The sequence below is a fragment of the Lissotriton vulgaris genome, chromosome 1_1 (assembly GCF_964263255.1).
Source record: "Lissotriton vulgaris chromosome 1_1, aLisVul1.2, whole genome shotgun sequence".
Classification (NCBI taxonomy): Eukaryota; Metazoa; Chordata; class Amphibia; order Caudata; family Salamandridae; genus Lissotriton; species Lissotriton vulgaris.
The window spans coordinates 368860038-368873852 of record NC_141685.1 but is presented as its reverse complement, the minus strand read 5'-3'; positions in this window follow the sequence as shown (position 1 = coordinate 368873852).

Below are 13815 nucleotides of genomic sequence, written 5' to 3'. Positions count from 1 at the left end.
CCCCTGATCTGCGCAGATGAGCTGCAACCACTGCCATCACTTTCGTGAACACCCGAGGGGCGCTGGTAAGGCCAAAGGGGAGCACGGTAAACTGAAAATGCTTGTTGCCTACCATGAAACGTAGGTAATGCCACGGGACCGGCAGGACGGATATGTGGAAATAGGTATCCTCCAAGTCCAACGCTACCATCAAGTCTCCAGGATTGAGAGCTGACAAAACCTGAGCCAATGTCGACATCTTGAGCTTCTCCTTCCTGAGGGGGCAGTTGACGTCCCTGAGATCTAAGATAGAACGCAGGCCTTTGTCCTTCTTGGGTACCAGAAAGTAGTGGGGGTAGCAACCAAGACCTACTTCTGGCACAGGGACACGCTCGATGGCTCCCTTGGCCAAGAGAGCTGTAACTACATGGCGGGGAAGGGCCAAGTGATCCTCCGACATATGATGGAATGCAGGTAGAATGGCTGGAAGAGTAGTCTCAAAGGGGAGGGAATAGTCCCTTCAGACTATTTGCAAAACTCACCTGTCCGACATGATGTTCTGCCAGTGGGGGAGGTGATGGTAAATCCTGCCACCCACTGGCAACTGGTGGCCCTGGAGGTTCAGACTAGGAAGTTTTGGAGGCTGCTGCAGAGGGGGCACTGTTGGACTGTCCTGCCCACTGGCCCCCTGAACCACGACACTGGGTCCTACCTCCCCGGCTGCGCAGAGGCTAAACAGTTTGCGTAGGCCTGTGTCACTTGGTGGAACATGGTGGGGCACCACTTCTAGAGCCACAATAGGGGTAAAAAAAGCAGACTCTGTGGGTGAGAGGTGGTAGCGAGGCCCAGGGATCTGGCCGTAGCCCTAGAATCCTTGAAGCGCATTGTCTGTTTTGTTGCCAAACAAGTGACAGCCATCAAAGGGCATGTCCAAAAGAGTCGATTGGACTGCGCCCGAAAAGCCAGTGGACTTCAGCAAGGCATAGAGTCTCAGGGCTACCGATGTTGAAATCGTTCTGCCTAGTGAGTCGGCGGTGTCCAGTCCACACCTAATGCCAAACTTTGCTGTATCTCTGCCCTCAGCAACTGCATGGGAGAGAGGGTCCAGGGCCTCCTCTGGACACCGTTGTAGCACCTGTGCAACGGTGTCACTCACAGAGTGGGTGTAACGGCCCAAAAGACATGCAGTGTTCACCGACCGCAGTCCCAAGCTGGCAGAAGAAAACATTTTCTTCGCAAGATGATCCAGCAGTAGGGAATGCGCTCTTAGAAATAGAGGCCTGGACCATCAAGCTCTCAGGGGTAAGGTGTTGGGAGAGGAAAATGGGATCACCCGGGGCCGTACCGTGGCGTCGGGCAATCATCCTATCCACAGGAGCCCCTGTGCTGGGCTTGGACCAAGTGCCCAGAAGGATGTTAGTGAGGGCCTCATTGACTGCAGCAGGGGCTCCGAAGAGGCCGCTGCCGGTTGAAGTACCTCAGTCAGGAAGTTGTTCCTGACCGCCACCTTAGGAAGCTCAAGGCCCATGGCCTCAGCTGCCCTACGCAACACCACTGCATACGAAGCGTCCTCCTCCATAGCAACAAAAGGGGGGAGAGCATGCCAAGGTATGGGGAGGTTTCCAAACCACTGGCATCACCCAGTTCCTCTCGCTAGTCCGGTTCTTCAAGCTGGTCAGCTAAAGGGTCTACAGACCTCTCCCAGTCCTCCTCGCCCTCCTCTGGCTGCCACTCAGGGCGATAGGGAACGCCAGGGATGAAAAGCATTACAAAAGTACCCTCCGACACTGGTACCATCGCCGAACGACGTCGGTTTGGCACCATGTCCAAGTCGGGGCTGAGGCTGGGTTCCACGCCGGTTGAGGGCACAACCGAAGTCGGGGCATTGTCACGGGAATCGGCACCAGAGAAGGTACTGTGAGGTTGACTGGTGTCGATCCAGATCCAGACCTGGATCCCTGCGAGTCGGTGGGGCCCGAAGGTAAACTGACGGAGTCGGGCTGCCCAAAAATACTATGGGCGTAATTGCTCTTTTAAGGATGAATATGTACACTATGCGAATGCGTTGGTTGACCATCTAATGACAAGAGGGTACCCTAAAAAACTATTGAAAAACGCTATGAAACGTGCGTGGTGGATTCCACGCGAGACCCTGCTTGGAAGAAGAGAGAAACCACGGATGGAGAGACTTGTTTGCTTGTCTACCTTCTGCCCTAATTCTAATCAACTTCAAAAAATTATCAATCAAAATTGGCATCTGGTCAAAAATCTGGGCAAGTCAATGGCACAGACCCCACTCTTCGCCTTTAAAAAAAAGAAAAGTATTGCCAACCATATTGTGCGGGCTGACTTACCTAAACCACCAAAAACTACATTTAGAAGCTATATGGGACTGACTCCGATAGTAGGCCATCATAAATGTGGGTCTTGCACCTGCTGTGATCAAACAATGGAAGGATCAGTTTTCTCCCATGAGGGAATCCATTGGAAGCATAACACCTTTACCAATTGTAAATCAAAGGGGGTGGTGTATGGCATTCTCTGTCCATGCCCTAAATTATATATAGGCAAAACAACTCAGGAGATCCGTCAAAGAATCACACAGCATAAATCACGGATCAAAAGGAATGTCAAAAACGCACCCTTAGTAAATCATTGGAAACTTAAAGAACACATAATTGGTGATTTGAAGTGGACTGTAATTTCCAAAATTGCGGTTGACCCAAGGTGGAGGAGACAGCAAGTTAAGGCTATCACAACGTGAAGCAATGCTGATCATGAAGTTCGATACGGCGGTGAACGGTCGGAATTAAATTTCAGAGATTTTTTTAAATTAGATATTCAGCTGCGGCGCGGTCTGCCGCCCTTGGGGCGAGCTTAATAGTTTCAGTTAAAGCAAGATTTAGAACACTCCGAGAGATTGCGATGGAAGGAGGATCAGGAAACATACACTTCCTCCCGAAGTCAATATTGACTTCATCATTATAAGCATTTTTCCTGTTCTAAAGCATTTCGGATATTCCCCCCACCTCCTAGAATAGGTTTGTCACCGTTCAGTGCACATAGCACATGATCTAACTGGCTTGGTCGCATTACGAAAAAGTGATTGTTAAAAAAACGAAATGGGAGCATACTACATGTCCCACAAATTGACAGAATTGCTTGGATCAAGCTGGCACTTCCGAGCGCATTTCCGTAAACTAACTTAATTCAGTGACAGTAAAAGTGGGGTTTGTACAAGCAGCATAAACAGGAACCGCGAGTACGAAAGTTGGTTTTCCCGAGCAACGCGTCTGTGGTATAACACCACCTCTCCCAGCATGCTTGCTGTCACTTCCTGGTCTCGCGGGAACTCGGTACCGCGGAAGAGCTACAACGAAGAAACACACGTCGGACATCTTGCCAGGACAGCGTATTTCCTGCAGTTTTCAGGTACATTCATTCTCGCCAGTAAGAAGGGGCTCATTGGGAGCTTTTGGCACGCCGTTCACTTGCCGACTTAAGCATGTTTGTGGCTAGACCAGCAGGCAGCAAAACACGGCTCTGACCCCCACCTTTGGATTCTTGATTTTTCAGAGTGCTACCAGACGGAGCAACCTGTAGTCGGCTCTTGAATTGAAACACCGACTATCAACAGCCCCTTTTCAGCGGATTATATTGGGTATGTCCATGGAGATACTTTACTCGTGTTCATGTCTCCCTTAAAAATGGGGGTGGCCTTAATAATATGGACATTTTTTGCATCTGACAGATTTAGAAAATAGAAGCTCTTGGACAGCCTCTTCATGAGCTCAGCCTTTCCTGCCACATCAAGTGACAACAACAATCATGTAAGTTCACGATTCTTCATTCGTGTGGTTTGACTGTGGTCTTTGTGGACATTGTGTAGGGCTACAAGACGATTGATCTGTCTTTTTGATTTTAGTTTTTCTTTTGATCACTTATTTTTAGATACAGTGAAAGAGCTACAGGCTACAGCACATTGTAAATAAGGTAAGAAGCTTAGGCACAAGTGAGGTGCGGTTTCACTTTTTTCATGGTTCTAAGTAGTAGGAGAGTGTTTTGTTTTTCTGTGTTTTGTAGATCTTCATGGTCCTAAGTAGAACCCTGAAAGTCACAGGGTTCGAAACGCGTCTACCTTGCGCCCTTTTAAGTCAAGCAAACACATTTTAATTCAAATGGTTATGTTTCATGCTCACACAGTTTTGGATTCAACTGTTTAATTCTGTTATGAAGGGGCATTAGAATTGGTTTCAAAAATTGCTGTGTTGCTTCATTTAGTGCGCTGTGTATTGTCCGGTGGGAAGCCCTCGCTTACGATAGCATAACCACTTGGGGCTTCCTCTGTGTTATGATGTATGAATGAGTAGAGTGGGTTATGCATCGGTAGTGAGTATGATATAGATGGATGAGTCAGAAAAGGGGGTGGTGATGAACAGAGTGTCTGAATTAAGCAGACCACTCTTACCCAGTCCAAAGATCAGGGCTTAATCCATCACCGTTTTTTAGCTCACTGCACCATCCCAGCTCAGAACCTGGCTACATGCAAATTAGTCTGTCCCTGGCCCAGTGCATCATGGGAACAGGGCAGACAAGACTACCAAGCCAATTCTTCACTGGAAAGGAGACAAGCTTCCGGGGACCGGTTTCTGGCATTTCAGCCGTCGTCGGCCCGGCTTGCTTGAATCCTGATGGTGCAGTGAGCAAGGGACTCATGTCGGAGTATACCCTGCCACACCTATAGTGGCCAAAAACGATTCAGAAAAGGGGGTGGTGATGAACAGAGTGTCTGAATTAAGCAGACCACTCTTACCCAGTCCAAAGATCAGGGCTTGATCCATCACCGTTTTTGTGTTGGATCTAGCCCTGATCTCTTGACTGGGTGAGAGTATTCTGCTTAATTCAGAAACTCTGTCCATCACCACCCCTTGTTGTTAAATATTTTGTCCACCATAAGCGTGGAAGGGTATACTCAGATGTGAGTCCCTTGCTCATTGCACCATCAGGATTCAAGCAAGCTGGGCCGACGACGGCTGAAATGCCAGAAACCGGTCCCCGGAAGCTTGTTTCCTTCCCAGTGTAAGAATTGGCTTGGTAGTTTGGTTTGCCCTGTTCCCATCATGCACTGGGACAGGAACAGACTAATTTGCATATAGCCAGGTTCTGAGCTGGGATGGTGCAGTGAGCTAAAAAACAGTGTTGGATCTAGCCCTGATCTCTTGACTGAGTGTGAGTATTCTGCTTAATTCAGAAACTCTGTCCATCACCACCCCTTGTTGTTAAATATTTTGTCCACCATAAGCGTGGAAGGGTATACTCAGATGTGAGTCCCTTGCTCATTGCACCATCAGGATTCAAGCAAGCCGGGCCGACGACGGCTGAAATGCCAGAAACCGGTCCCCGGAAGCTTGTTTCCTTCCCAGTGTAAGAATTGGCTTGGTAGTTTGGTTTGCCCTGTTCCCATCATGCACTGGGACAGGAACAGACTAATTTGCATATAGCCAGGTTCTGAGCTGGGATGGTGCAGTGAGCTAAAAAACGGTGTTGGATCTAGCCCTGATCTCTTGACTAGGTGAGAGTATTCTGCTTAATTCAGAAACTCTGTCCATCACCACCCCTTGTTAAATATTTTGTCCACCATAAGCGTGGAAGGGTATACTCAGATGTGAGTCCCTTGCTCATTGCACCATCAGGATTCAAGCAAGCCGGGCCGACGACGGCTGAAATGCCAGAAACCGGTTCCCGGAAGCTTGTTTCCTTCCCAGTGTAAGAATTGGCTTGGTAGTTTGGTTTGCCCTGTTCCCATCATGCACTGGGACAGGAACAGACTAATTTGCATATAGCCAGGTTCTGAGCTGGGATGGTGCAGTGAGCTAAAAAACAGTGTTGGATCTAGCCCTGATCTCTTGACTGGGTGTGAGTATTCTGCTTAATTCAGAAACTCTGTCCATCACCACCCCTTGTTGTTAAATATTTTGTCCACCATAAGCGTGGAAGGGTATACTCAGATGTGAGTCCCTTGCTCATTGCACCATCAGGATTCAAGCAAGCCGGGCCGACGACGGCTGAAATGCCAGAAACCGGTCCCCGGAAGCTTGTTTCCTTCCCAGTGTAAGAATTGGCTTGGTAGTTTGGTTTGCCCTGTTCCCATCATGCACTGGGACAGGAACAGCCTAATTTGCATGTAGCAAGGTTCTGAGCTGGGATGGTGCAGTGAGCTAAAAAACGGTGTTGGATCTAGCCCTGATCTCTTGACTAGGTGAGAGTATTCTGCTTAATTCAGAAACTCTGTCCATCACCACCCCTTGTTAAATATTTTGTCCACCATAAGCGTGGAAGGGTATACTCAGATGTGAGTCCCTTGCTCATTACATCATCAGAATTCAAGCAAGCCGGGCCGACGACGGCTGAAATGCCAGAAGCCGGTCCCCGGAAGCTTGTTTCCTTCCCAGTGTAAGAATTGGCTTGGTAGTTTGGTTTGCCCTGTTCCCATCATGCACTGGGACAGGAACAGACTAATTTGCATATAGCCAGGTTCTGAGCTGGGATGGTGCAGTGAGCTAAAAAACGGTGTTGGATCTAGCCCTGATCTCTTGACTGGGTGAGAGTATTCTGCTTAATTCAGAAACTCTATCCATCACCACCCCTTGTTAAATAGATGGATGAGAACATTGAATGGGTGAGGTGTTTTTTATGTAGCATCGATGAGTTAAAATAATTTGTGTTTTTCTTGTGACTGTTGTTTTTCTATTGGCGAATTATTTGTGCGTAATTGTATTGTTTACAAATCAAAAATAAGGTTTGAAATTAAAATAATTTTGAGAAATTCACCTTTTGTTGAGACCATTGATATATTTCCTGTGTCCTTTAGTGTAAAGTGGTGTGATAAATAGAACTCAGTACTGGCATTTGTTCTGATTCTAGTATTATTGGCTCAGCCTTTTTGAGTGGAGTCAAGACCCCTGGTCCTTTTTTTAAAATACTATGGAGCGCTTCTTCAAAAGCTCAAACCTGAGCTGGGGATGCTCTGGCACTGGGAAAGGGAGGGAAGCGCAGAGCTGTCCCAGAAGTGGGCTCTGAAGACGGAGCCGGAGACCGACGACACTCCAGGACCCGGGTTGCGTCGGCCAACGGACGGGGAGAAGGCGAAGAGCGATGATGCTTCTTCGCCTTCTTCCTGTGCTTTGACTTACCCGTGGAGTCCAAAGACTTCGATGAGGAGTGGTGGTGGCTCCACGACCGGTCCCAAGACCTTCCTCTTGACCGGGACCTCTAATGACACGGAGCTGACTGCCGGGCTTCCAAGAGCATTCGGGACCTCTCCCACAAAGACTTCAGATTCATAGCTTCGCAGTTGGAGCACGACTTTGTGTCATAGTCACGCTCCATGCACCAGAGGCACACAAGGTGCGGATACGGGACGGACACCAATTTGTGACAGGAGTCACAAGGCTTGAAGCCGGTCTGACAACATGACATCCCCCGTGCTACCAGGTGTTGAAGACTCAAATAAGATGTCGACAAAAGTCAAAAAACGTTTAGTAAAAAAATGACTAAGGGGCAAGCTTCTGTCTGGATGTGCGCTGGCTGGTGTGAAAAAAGAAAGAACTGATCTCAGCGCCTAGGGGCGGCATCTAAGTAGACACCGCATTGTCCTGGCGACCACGTTGCCGACAACGGACGCGGAGTCTGTCGTAATTTGACAATGGCCGGGTTAGCGCTTAGCTTTGCTACACGTTATTTCCCTTAACTTGGCCTTATTTGAAAACGCCATTTTGTATACTACGGCGGCCATTTTAGGGAATGAGCGGCCTCGTGGTCAGCATGCCCTTTAGTTCTTTGTCCGTGCCACTGACCACTCGAGTTTGCCCAGCAACAGGCTATTTTTAGTATCGGTCAAGCCTGTACATGCGCAGTTCCCGCTGACCAGTCACCCCTCAGGAATGTTCCGCCAAAACTGACCAGTGGAGTTGTAACCCCTCCCATGAGTTGGCTGTGTTCCAAAAATGACCATATATGTACTTAAACTCTGTAACTTTGTACCGCCTACCTTTTTATTACCTGTAAATTGTATAAAAGAAGGACTCGCACCAACGTTCGGTGTGATACTTCTTGCATTGCCGAAGGGTGCTGTAGGAATGTACCACCACCCCATGGGGTCCTAATAAACTTGTCTTTGTACTTTTCAGTTTCCGTGCCAACAGTTCTTTTGGTGTAAGTGGGTATTCTGCGGAGCATGTAGGCCTCGGGAACCCAATACCACAAATTGGCGACCACGAAGGGACTCATCGGCGACTCGGATGCCCGAAGGAGAGGTCGTGACGAAGGATTGGAAACTCGCCATGGACGCGTACGCTGCCACTGAGTGACCCGAGTCTTGGCACCCACGGTGTTTTCTTCTCTTCCTTCTGATCTGACCTTCCAGGTGGCGCCGGTCTCCGACTGAGATCCTGATCGTCTGCGTTGCTGTACAGTGCCCGTTTGGCTGATTCGGTTAAAGACCTTGGCAGTTGGAATCTGGATATTTGAGATTGGGTAAGATTTGTGATCGGTAAGGTAGTCTACGGACGCTTACTGAAGTTCTATGATTGTGACTATGATTTGAGTTAGCTAACATTTTGACTTTGTGAACTTTGAATATATATGTGTAGTGCACTTCACATAGGCAGGCATGTAGAGATGTTTCTCTAATTTTGTTTGTACTCTGAGCGGCACATTTGTGTGAAGTACTGTAAGTGCCATTTTTATGGTATCACGTTTTCGTGGTACTTTTTGAACATGCCTGTTTTAAGCACACTCCGAGGGATGTGCTGTCTTGGAAAGGGTACCACAATTAGGTTAGCGGAATCTCAGCCGCCTCCTCCAGAGGGGACTCCCAATCGTGAGATGTATGTGAAATTCGGCCTTCCCCCTATACTGTACAGTAAATTATGGCATAAATACACTAGAACCGATCCCGAGTTGCAATGGCCACTATATGGGTCGTTTGATTTGCGAAAGGTTCAGTTTGTGGAGCAATGTTTGTTTCAGCGCAGGTCTAGACAGGATATGTTTGATTGTGTGCGAATGTGGGAGAAAGCGGTGCGTGAACGTATGAAGCGTGAGGTTGCCTTGGCGGACAAAGAGCAGCGCAAGGCTGCTTGAGATAAAGCTTTACAGCTTGAGGAAAAGGAGGCGCAGGAAAAGAAAGAGAGGGAGGCACGGGAACGTAATTTGCAAACGACCGGTCAATTTCGTATTCGTCGACCACTTTATCCTGTCCTTAATAATGAAATTGATGATTTTTCGTTATTAGATCGATCTCGGCCTCCGTATGTTCAGCCTACGGCTCCGACTGAAGATTCTGGTGATGAAGAACGGGGTAAGTCGGATGGGAAGGATAAATCGGGTGTCAGGTTATCTGCGGAGAGAGCCGCGGATTTGCGTAGTTATGCTAGAAAATTAAATTTGAATCATATAACTGTGGCAGAAGTCGTAGCTGAAAGGAGTAAATGGACAGAACGAGAATTGATGTGTTTTTTTAATACTTTCGCAGACGAAGTTGTTACTCGATTTCGTAAATATTCAGAGACCTTAGAACCTAAGGTTGTGTTGGTCCATCGTGAGAATTTGGATAAAGGTTTATTTGTTCTTTCAGATGTCGATGACCTTTTCAAACAACTGCTCCAGCTACGGGATGAGGCGTCCAGATTGCGGGAAGAAGGGAAAAAAGCTAAGGAGTCCGTGCCGGGATCGATGGAGCAGTCCAAAGAGTGTTCTCTCCGGGGCTCAGATAAGAATTCTAAAGTGCATGTTATGCCTATGCGTGAAGCTGCACCTTTGTATGTTCCCTCTAAAGGGGACGGTACAGATGATGATAAATCATCGGCAAATTCGAAGGGGTATTTTGTATATAATTGGGTGTATACGCCTTGGAATAGAGCAGATGTTATGGCATTGAAAAACGCTTTACTGGATCTTCGTAAAAATCCAGCAGCATTCTATGAAGGGGTGAAAGGGGCCATTTCCTCTTGTGTTATGACTCCTGTTGATATAGATCTCTTCTTTGGATTAATTCTTCCGCCTGATATGTGGAGGTCGATTCGTAAGACTAATGATCAAACGATGTTTGGGGCAACTTGGAAAGAAATAAGCCAGGCTGACTTAGACAGGGAACCTGCATGCAAACCATGTGATTTAATTTTAGAACTCCCAACGGCTATTTTGAAAAAACTAAAAACGCTTGTTCCTCCTAAAAAGATCGATTGGACTATGTTAGCTTCGTGCAAACAAAAGCCAGATGAATCGGTATCAGATTTCTTTACACATTTCGAAGAAGCGTTTCATGATTACAGTGGTCAATCGTTAACAGATGATACGGGTAGGCATTTGTTTGTTGATAAGTATGTGGCTAATCTCCTACCGGAGATTGCAAAGCGGTTAAAAATGAGTGAAAGTTCCTGGACCACGGCGACCCCTGCGTCTTTGTTAACTATGGTTCAGTATTATGAGCGGCAGGAATTAGAGGCTAAAGAAAGTGTAGATAATAAAACGAAGGAATTGAAAACAAAGGTGATGTTGGCGCAGGTTCGCGGGGCGCAATCTAGAGGGAATGATAGAGGCAGGCGAGGAGGAGGTAATGTGTCGTATGGTCGTACTGACATTGCGGAGGACCAATGTGCATATTGTAAAGAGTTTGGACATTGGGCTGAAGATTGTCCGGTGCTTCGTGAGCAACGTAGTCAGCGTGGTCGTGGAGGTGGAAGGTCGAGGAATAATTATTCAGGAGCGAGAGGTGGCGGAAGTGATCGTGGTAGGTTTGAAGAGAGGGGCCGTGGTCAGGATGAACGAAATACTTTTGATAGACGAAATCAATATCTGATATCGGAGGGTGAGAATGTGGAGCATCAGGATTATGTGCATGCATAGGACTGCGTGGGATGGGGTACGGAATCAGTTGAAGTGCCAGTAGATCAAAGAGGTCCATATGTATCAGCGGGCATTTTGGGTTCTACTGATCAGTTTTTAGTTGACACAGGAGCTACTCGTAGTGCTTTGTCTAAAATCTTGGTTCCAAGGGCTCCCCTGTCTGGCGAAACGATAACATGTATAGGGTTTGATGGCACACCCTCTCCTAGCCCACTATCACAACCTCTTGCACTTTGCATTGACAAATTTTTCAGTTTTTGTCCATTTTTGTTGTCACCACACACTCCAGATAACATTATGGGCATTGATTTGCTCAAATACTTTCGAGCAACGATTCGCTGCGCTCCTGAAGGAGTGCGGGTCATTTTGAATGACAATTACCCAGATTCAGATAGATTTTGTACAATGAAGGAAATTGAAGCGTTAGCCTCTCTCCCTCACACGTTGTGGGCGATCTCAGATACGGATGTGGGACAGATGCTTGTTCCACCTATTCGAATTACTGTCAAGGAGGGAGTTTCTTTGCCACGGGTACCTCAGTACAAGATCTCTAGGGAAGGTGAAATTGCTCTGACGCACATTGTACAGGATTTGAGGAGTAGTGCAGAAGTAGTGGAGGAAGTTTCTTACAATGTTTGTAATAGCCCTATTCTTCCGATCCTTAAGAAAGACACTGACAACAAAGTCTATCGATTTATTATTGATTTGAGAGAAATTAACAAAATTGTCATTCCCCAATACCCGGTGGTGTCTGATATCACGACATTGCTCACATTGGTCCCTCCAACAGCAACGACCTTTTCTGTCATTGACCTTAAAAACGCATTCTTTTCCATTCCCATTCATCCCGACAGCAGATATCTATTTGGCTTCACGTTAAATAATAAATCATATAGATTTTGTTGTGTTCCTCAAGGTTACACAGAGAGTCCTAGCATCTATAGCCAGGCTTTGAAAAGACAGCTTGACTCTTTTGAATTGCAATCTGGAGTAGCACTTATACAGTATGTTGATGACCTCTTGTTGGCTGCAGATACTTATGCACAATGTGAGGAGAGTACGCTTGCTTTGCTTTCCTTTTTGGCTCAGAACAATCATAAAGTCTCTAAGAAAAAGCTACAATACTGCAGACCCAAGGTGACCTACCTCGGTCATCTTTTGTCTAAGGAGGGGCGTGCATTAACATCAGATCGAATTCAGGCGATTTTAGATACACCAGTCCCCCGCACTCAGAGAGATGTCCTTTTGTAGACAGTGGATTATGGGGTTTTCGCACATTATAAAACCTTTGTTAGCGTTACTGTCCAAAACTACACCAATGCCCCTTGAATGGACAGATGAATGTCAGAATGCTTTTGAACAACTGCGACAGGCCCTTTGCTCTGCACCCGTGTTTGGTACACCAGATTACACAAAGATTTTTACATTGTACGTGCACGAGAAAGAAGGGTGTGCGTTATCAGTGTTAGTGCAAGCACACGGGGACAAGCAGAGGCCATGTGGGTACTTCTCAGCCATTCTTGATCCTGTAGCACGAGGGTTACCTGGGTGCTTTCGAGCAGTTGCAGCAACAGCGGTAGCTATACAACAGAGTGAGGGAATAGTTTTGTCGCACAAATTGTTGGTGCTAGTTCCCCATGCAGTAGATGCCCTGTTAAATCAAACAAAGACTCAATATCTTACGAGCGCACGTTTAACAGGATATGAGCTCACACTCCTGGTGCCACACATTACACTGAAAAGATGTGCTACCCTGAACCCTGCCACTTTATTGCCTTATCCGGTTGAAGAGGGCCAGGAGGAAAAACATCATGATTGTGTTTTCCTGACTGAGGAACAAACAAAGGGTCGTGTCGACTTACAGGATATGCCACTTCCAGATGTGGATGGGGAACTGTGGGTTGATGGATCGTGTTTGAGGCTGCCAGATGGCACGACCTCTGCAGCATATGCGATCACGACACTTAAGACGGTGGTAGAAACAGCACGAATACCCCAGAAATCAGCCCAAGCAGCGGAGCTGATAGCCTTGACAAGTGCCTGCGAACTGAGTGCTGGCCTATGTGTGAATATCTACACAGACAGCCGGTACGCCTTCGGAGTAACACATGACTTCGGCTTACTCTGGAGAGAGCGTGGGTTTTTGACCTCTCATGGAGTACACATTATGCACGGAGAACTAGTGCGTGATCTCCTAAACGCGTTGCTTTGTCCAAAGAAAGTAGCGATAATTAAATGCACTGCACATAAAACGGTCACTGACAAAATGGGACAAGGCAATGCCTTTGCAGACAATATAGCAAGACAAACAGCTATGTCTCGAAATGACTCCCCCATGTATGTAGCGAAGTCGCAGGCCGAGCGATGGCATGATGCTAGAGCGGAGATACTAGATATCCAAAAATCAGCGACGGAAGCAGAACTTGTGACATGGGCAGCAGAAGGGGTACTGGATGACGAGGGTTGTTGGAGGAGTAAGGATATGGAGAGATGGAAATTGCCTGCAGCTTACTTGCAGGCGATGGTCCAGATGACACATGGGTTGGCACATGTAGGGGCTCTTGCAATCACTCGACTGTTAACGCGAGTTTGGGAGCATCCTGAGATTGCCAATACTGCAAAGAGAGTAGTGCAGACCTGTTTAATATGTTTACAGCACAATCCTGCAAAAGGGACGCATACTCCGAAAGGAGGGTTCGTTCCACCTTCCGCACCATTCGAGGTACTACAAATGGATTACATCCAGCTTGAGCGTTGCAATAACCTTAAGTATGTCCTAGTGGTGGTGTGTGCTTTTAGCAAATGGGTTGAGGCCTTCCCCACGAAAGATAATACAGCTTTGGCAACAGCAAAGGTTCTGCTCAAAGAGTACTTCCCTCGATTTGGAGTTTGCAAATTTTTGTGGAGCGATAATGGTCCTCATTTTGT